This window comes from Nyctereutes procyonoides, unplaced genomic scaffold, assembly GCF_905146905.1.
Source record: "Nyctereutes procyonoides isolate TBG_1078 unplaced genomic scaffold, NYPRO_anot_genome, whole genome shotgun sequence".
NCBI lineage: Eukaryota > Metazoa > Chordata > Mammalia > Carnivora > Canidae > Nyctereutes > Nyctereutes procyonoides.
The window spans coordinates 8,379,784-8,387,315 of record NW_026575041.1 but is presented as its reverse complement, the minus strand read 5'-3'; positions in this window follow the sequence as shown (position 1 = coordinate 8,387,315).

Here is a 7,532-nt window from a genome sequence, read left to right as displayed (position 1 = left end):
CATATGCTATATAGAATGCAAGATGGATGGTTCTTTATCAGTTTGGCCTCAGATTCAACAGACATTTATTAAATGCCAGTTATGTGCTACACACAATGCCATTTGTTTCCTTGTTCATTATCTTACACAAATTTCTGAGGAGATTGATGTCACATAGTGAAGGCTCTACAAGTGACTCTAACTAGTGTTAGAGTCATACAATCTGGTCTGCCCATCTAGGCTCTACTACTTGCTACCTATGAGGTTTGCCTTATTAAATACAGAAATAGTGATAGCTATCTCAGGAATATGATATGGAGTATTTAGTGACATCACATCTTTTGGTATCAACCAATAATCTTAAAATTCCTTGATGAAGGCTAGTTTTCTAGTAGGTCACAGGTACATTTCAGGGGCACATGGCCTTTGGATTTTCTTATTAAGTTATGCTGGGGTATAATCACATTATCCAGGGTGTGTTTTACTTTACCTCATTCACCGTGACCATGCTTCATTGATTCATTGTCTTTACTTCTGTCCATTATAAAGATCTGCATTCCCAATTTGGGCTTTTTCTTAGAATAACTGCTTCTTTTTTTAATGATACCTCTTCTATAGACTTAGTGCTTTAATCTCCTAAATTCTGTGTATTAACTCTGGTCCTCATGCGGTTCTTTCATAAACTTTCTGACACTGAGCTAGCCACCATCTTATCCATCAGCTGTTATCCTCAAATAGAAAAGTGGTCTCTGGACTCCTCATTTGCACAGTGGAATAAACATTCTCAAGACAATCATTTACATATACATTATATTTGAAATGATCATTTGCTAAACCTTCCTAGAGACAAAGAAGGAGTTGGTTCATGACTCTCTTGTGACTTAAGATCTTTGAAGGCAGGAGTGAAGAACTTGTTACCACCTACAATGAGTTAGGCATGAAAGAGTATTTATCTTACTCGCTTCTCACAGTGAAGTCGAAAAGTGGGTGAGGTTCCTCCCGGTTTATTGTTGAATGTGAAAACGCACTGGCAGTGGCTCATTTGTGTTACTTCTCTCTCTAAAAGTGAAGTAAATTAAAGGAGAAAGAGTCATGAAGAGCTAAAAGCTTTGCCACAGATTTACCCAAACCTAGAGCAAAGAGTAAATATCAGACACACTCCAAATCAAAGTTGTTTTGCCAAGCCTGTCGATAGTATTTTTAGTGTGACTTAGCAAGCATGTGGTACCACAGAGCCTTTCAAGCACTAAGCCATTATTAATGCCCACTCCAGAAAAAAAGGAAAACAAAACAAAAAGGAAGAGCTCCTGTTCTGTAACAGTCCATGGTCCCATCAGAACTGCCCACAGAGCTAGTTTGGGAACTCAAAGCTAGTTACTGTTAATTGGCTCCGGTAAAAATGATGTTGCTTGTAATCAAAACCATTCCAAGCCTTACAGAGCTAATGTTCAGATGACAGATAGATATATAGCAAACAATCATTTCAAATAAAATATATTTATATGTAGTTAGTTCTCACTATGAGATCTCCGGTGTGAATTGGAAAAAGTGTGAAGCCAAAGACCTGAGGTCTCAATTGGCTTGAAAGAGGGTATTCTTTGGAATCATAAGACTTGAAGCTGAGATTTGGATCTAGCAATTTACTAGTAGTATCATTTTATGCAAATCATTTTTTCTTCACTACGTTTGGTTTTCTATAAAATGGAGGAAAACAGTAATAAAATATAAAAAAAAAATTCCTGCTCTTTTTACCTCTCAGAAGTGTTCAATACACCATGAGATGATGGGCATGAAAATGTTTTACACTAATTTAGTGAATCAGTAAATACTTATTGAGTACTTACGTGTCAGATACAGTTAAGCTCCAGAGTAGTATACAAAAAGAATTACTTTTGTTGTGGTTGTGGTATTAGCCATGAATTGTTTCCTAGTCACTAGAGAATAACTGTTGAATATTCATTCTGGCACCTAAATCCTATTTCTAGCTTATCTTCACATTTTAGGAACAACATTAAGCCATGTGCCATCACCTGAACATCCAAGTCCACTTACATCCAAGTCATTGTTTCTCTTTGAACGCTTGCTTTTCCCTCATAATCCAAATCATGCTCATGGCTCACATACTTCTATTGAGATTAAACCCAAATGAATTTAGCCCCCAAGTCCTCTTCTTTTTTATAATATATGCCTTTTCTTTTCAAGGCTTCTCAAATTTTAATGTGCATACAAAGCACCTGGGGATCTTGTTATAATGCAGATTCTGGGAGTCTGCATTTCTAACAATCTTTCAGGTGATGCTTGAGCTGGCAGTTTGTGGATCACACTATGAGCAGTAAAATCTTAGGATACTAATCCTGGACTTAAATAATTCATTGCCAATAATGCACAACCGTATTTTCTTAAATTAAAATTTACTGGTAAATTCCCCTCTCTGAACACTCATGTAAAGGAAAGTGCCTTGTGGTTTTCATGAAATAAGAGATAGGTGAGCTTAGACACATCACATTGCATCCCTGGGCCTAGTTTTCTCATCTGTAAGACAAGAACATGACCAATTCCTCACCCCTAAGTGTCCCAATTAATATCTTCAGTGCACTGCCTAACTGCACTATACAGTCCTTTTTTAAAAATAATTATTTTTCTTTCACTGATTTTACCTTTCCTTTTATTTTTAAGCCTCCTTGAAAGCTCTTTCTATGGGTATTATCATGGAACTAAAAAAATGTCAAGAGGCAATTGGTGTTTTTGGTTGTCAGAGTCTCTGCTAAATTAAAGGTTAAATATTCCAAAATCAAGGCCTTCTGAAGGAAATCAATACCCCCGAGTGCCACCAGTTATTATCATCTCTTCCTCAAGTGCCACGCTTATGATGCATTTCTTTCTGTCTACCTTTCATAAATTTGCATCTTTTCTCTTCTTCGTGGCAGAGTAACAAGAGCACAGATTTCAAAGTCACACATTTTATTAAATGTGGGCATTATAATTCCAAGACAGTTAGCCTTTCTGAGACAAAATTTCCTCATCTGGAAATCTGTGAAATGAAATTAACAACAAGAACAATAATAATAAGGGGAAGAAGAGAAAGAAGAAGATGGATAAAACTGTCTAAGTTTTATGAATGTCAACCTCAACCAGACACAGTATCTGGCTTGTAGCAGGGGCTTTGCGGATGTGAATTCTTCCACAGCCTATCCTTAGTCATCCTTTCTCTTTCTGTTTCTTGTACTCTTTTCCAAACTTATTATTCTCCATTGGGCTTTATTTACCTTCATCATCCAAAAAATATGTGTGTGAGTAAATGAATGAATAGGTAAAAGAATGAACTAGCAATGTGAGTTACAAGGGTAATACTTGGCATTTGTATTTTGACCTTCTATCTTTTAAAATCTCTGAAGCATTTTCTTATTTTTTTGCTTATGACATTCTTGTAAAACATTTTTTTTGACCTTTCTTACTGGACACACTTTATCTATGGTTCTTGTGTTCTTATGCTTTGTCAATATAACTGAGAGCTTCCTGAGGGCAAAGACTAGTTCTTAGTCATCTCTGACATGGAAATGTTGAGGTTCAGAGCCAATGGTCAAGAAAGAATTCTTAGGATGTTTTCATTGCAAAAAGGTAGTTTTATTCAAGCATGGGAACAGGACTCATGGTCTGAAAGAGCTGCCTAGGGTTGTAATGAGTGACTGATTATTTACTTTCAAGTTGGGAGGGGGTTAGGGACTGCATACATCTCTAAGGAATTTGGAAACAAGGTTTCCTGGACCCTGAGGGGGCTAGCTATTGTTAGGAAAAGGTCATTTATTACTGTCTAGTACAACATTAATCATGAGACTCCTCAGATGTATATCAATGGGCCACATGCTTGGAGGATGATTGTTAACATGTATCTTGGGGAGGGGGTAGAGATAAAGGAAGTTTCCAAAGGAATTTTTATATGTTAAAGTAGACTTAACCAGATCTTGGAAGGTCAGCCTAAGACTGCCTTTGGCCCTTAGCAAAAAGTGTCAACATGGAGGCAGCTGAGTTCCCAGAGGAAGGTCACTCTGCGTGTTTCAAGGACTTGTCAATGGGCTCTAAGTAGAAAGGAAATTTAATGTTTTCCTTTTGCCTTTTTTCCCCACATCAATCTCTGCCTTAGCTGTGTTAAGCACAGTGCTTGGCACACACAGTTCCCTCAAAGATGTTTTGTTGAATGAATGTATGTGAAAAGGAAAGAAGGGAGAAAGGAAAAAAAAAAAAGAAAGAAAGGAAATGAAAATGAGTTTACTTTTCTAGATTGAAAGTGGCTTTTCTTACACGGTGCCTGGCACATACTAGGTGCTCAAAACATATTCATCAGAGAAGTATAATTGCCGATTTAAGCCTTGGGTAGATTCCCAAATGCCAGGCAGGTGACATGAAGTGTTTGATTTGGAAACTTGCAATGACTAACACTAAGAGTAACTGGGGAAAATGGAGAAAGAGAAACCATCTTTTTTCAGGTCAAAGATGTCAAGCTTTCATGTCATTGTCCGCCCTGCCTCTGCAGGCTGATGGTTGCCAAGGCAACAGTGGCGCCAAGCCTTCGCATTCACGGAGGTTTCCATTGATAATTGCTAATGTGAACAAGTGCTGGCTTGCACTTTACACCTGCCTGGCTTGTAAGTCTACCTTAATTGGATGTGCCAAGATTGAGGAAAAAGTAATCTGCCCTTTCAAGACAACTGACAGGGAGATGAAGTGTTGTTTGGGCCTTTATTGTTACAATTTTGCTGACAAAATTACTATGAACTGTCTTCTCTGGATGCATAGCCTGCGTTTGTTGACAGAACCCTAGTGTTTATCTTCTAAGGGTGGTATATTAAGTCAGGGGGAACTTTGATGAAATGTTTGGAGCGGTTTTGTTGGAAATTCACTTGTGTGTGTGTGTGTTTGTGTGTGTTTTTCTTCTCCCCAGTTGCTGTGGGGAGAGTCGTGGCATTGAGGAGAAACCTGAGGATATGGGGAAGTAGAAGGGGGTAAAAAGGAACCAATTACCTACTATGGCCAAGACATTGTGTCGGCCTTTCTAAGGCACGGGTCTTAATCTTCCCCATTCCTACAAGGCAGGTGTTAAAATCTCCAGGCTACAGTTCAGAAAACTGGCTCCTAAGGTGAATTTCTCTGTTTGAAATCTCAGATGGAAATCCAGACGTGTTGTCAGGAATCAAAGTCAGGTCTTCTTGAGAATAAAATCTGTTCCTTTATCTATTCTTGTCTCTCAGTGGGAATTTGGACAAGTCACTTCCTTCCTAACTATAATTTCTCCTTACTGTTCCCGTTTCTGCTTTGTGAAGTCTTCCCAAAGCAGTCCCCTCCTTTCTGCACCGAGAGCTCTGTTAATATTTAAACCTATTTATCTCTGTTTAGAAAACATTGACTGAGAGCCTACCAGGTTTTAGGGACAGTGTTAGGTGCTAAAGACACAGACGAATAATTTGAGTTATTTTATAAGAGCCTACCATCTAAGACTCCAGATTCTAGGAGAGGCCATGGAGGAACAGGTGGCCTTCAATTAGAGAGAGTTGGTTAAAAAAACGAAGTCTGCATGTGTACTGTTGAGTATAGAGGAGAAGAATTTTACTAGGGAACGGGGCCAGCAAAAGCACAGAGGAGCAAAATAGTATGCCTGGGCTGAAGAACTGCAGACCATTTAGTATTTTGAGAGCAAGAGGTAACTCTGGAGCTACCGGAGAAGCCGACAATGAAGAAGGGGCTTGTGATGAAGTGTGGTCGTAAACTCTGAGATATGGGATTGGTCTTCTTCTTTGCAGTGGAGAATCTCCAGTGACACATTTATGGCCAGGATCAGCAAAATTTTTCTGTAAAAGGCCAGAGACTAAATATTTTAGACTTTGCAGACCCCATATGGTCTCTGCCACATATTCTTCTTCCTCTTCTTTTTTTTCCTCCCTTTTTTACAACCTTTTAATAATCTAAAACAAAACAAAACTTCTTCACTTGCAGGTATAAAAACACAGGCTACAGGCCACATTTTGCCCAAGGTGGTAGTTCACTGAATCCTGCTTTATGGCTCTGTCTCCAATGTGTCATAGTCCTCGTCACCAATTTGATTTCTCAATTTCCCTCTTAAAATTTAATGCTTGGTTAAGATCAATATATATTATCTCATTTAATCTGCATAACAATCTATTTATAAGTCATAAAAGCTTAATGATTTCTTAAAAAAAAATAAGTAAACCCTGAAGACAAGCAGGAACACTTCATAATTGTTCAATGCCTTTTCACTATTAGATATTTGCTAAATTTTTAAGAGGTAAAATGGTTGGACTTTTATTGTGGACATAATTTAGCCCTACAGGACTTAAATTCTATTGTGCATAAGAGCTACCAAACAGAGTTGTATACTCTTAATGATGTATACTGTACCTATGTGTAGAATAAGGATTTCTTAAAGTCAGTTTAGGCTACATGAGATTTTTCACTCAAATGCTGACTTCAGAAGGAAATTTTCCCCTACTAAGGTGTGCTTGGTGTGTCTCACAATATAGCGAGACAATTAGTTCTCCAGCCCAGATCTGGAATCTCTAAAAATGCAATTCATATTTGTTTTAGAAGTCAAGTCACATATTAAGCTGGTGATTGGTAAAAACAAAAACAAAAAAAACTAGCATGTTTTCACTTGCACTATGGCCAAATCATACCTCTGCCATTCTCTACAAGCAAGATTATGTTGTTACTGCTCTTGTTTATTTCTAATTTAAATGCAAATCTTTTTTTTTTCTACTTACCCCTGTTCAATTTCATTGCCTTAATTTTAGCTCCCTGTTCAAACAGTTGAGGTTATCTTGAATCTTTGCTCTACCATCCGCCACATTATTTGTCCTTCCTAATTTCCTAGCAACTCAGAGTTGGAGGGTCCTTGCAGCTCTTCTATCAGCTGAGGTTTGGGTTGACACTACAGGGCCTGTCAGTAAGCCACCCCACTGTGTGTGTACTTCCCATGGTGGAGAATGGGGAAGGGAATCAATACTTTCCACTGCATTATTGAACAGCTCTAATTGCTTTAAAAATGGGGTAAATGGAAGAAGCAAACACATGTTGACTCTCAGCAATTTGTGTATATAATGTTATCTTATTCTCCAAACAACCAAGTGAATTAAGGATTCTTATATTGGCTATCCAGATGAGAAAACTGAGGATTAGAGAATGTGCATTTGTTTGTTGCCCTAGTTGGTAAGAAATGCAGATAAAATTCAGTGCCTCTCTGACTCCTAAGTCCAGAGATAGTTCCCTGCTTCCACAGGTGCCTCATTATCGCTAAAGATCTTTTCTAATGTTGGACCAAGTTTCCTTTCTTTTATGCTATGTTCTCTGTGCTCTCCGGAACAATGCAGAATAAATTAGCTCCCTCTTGTTCTGCCTTTGGTTGTTAGAGAGCATTATTCATAGTCAGGGTAATGCAGCAGCTGACAGACTCTCAGGAGGATGAAGAAGTGGACCTGGGGGGTTAGCACAGCATGGGGCTATGGACACAAGTTTCGACACAAGACAAATTTGGGTTTGAATCC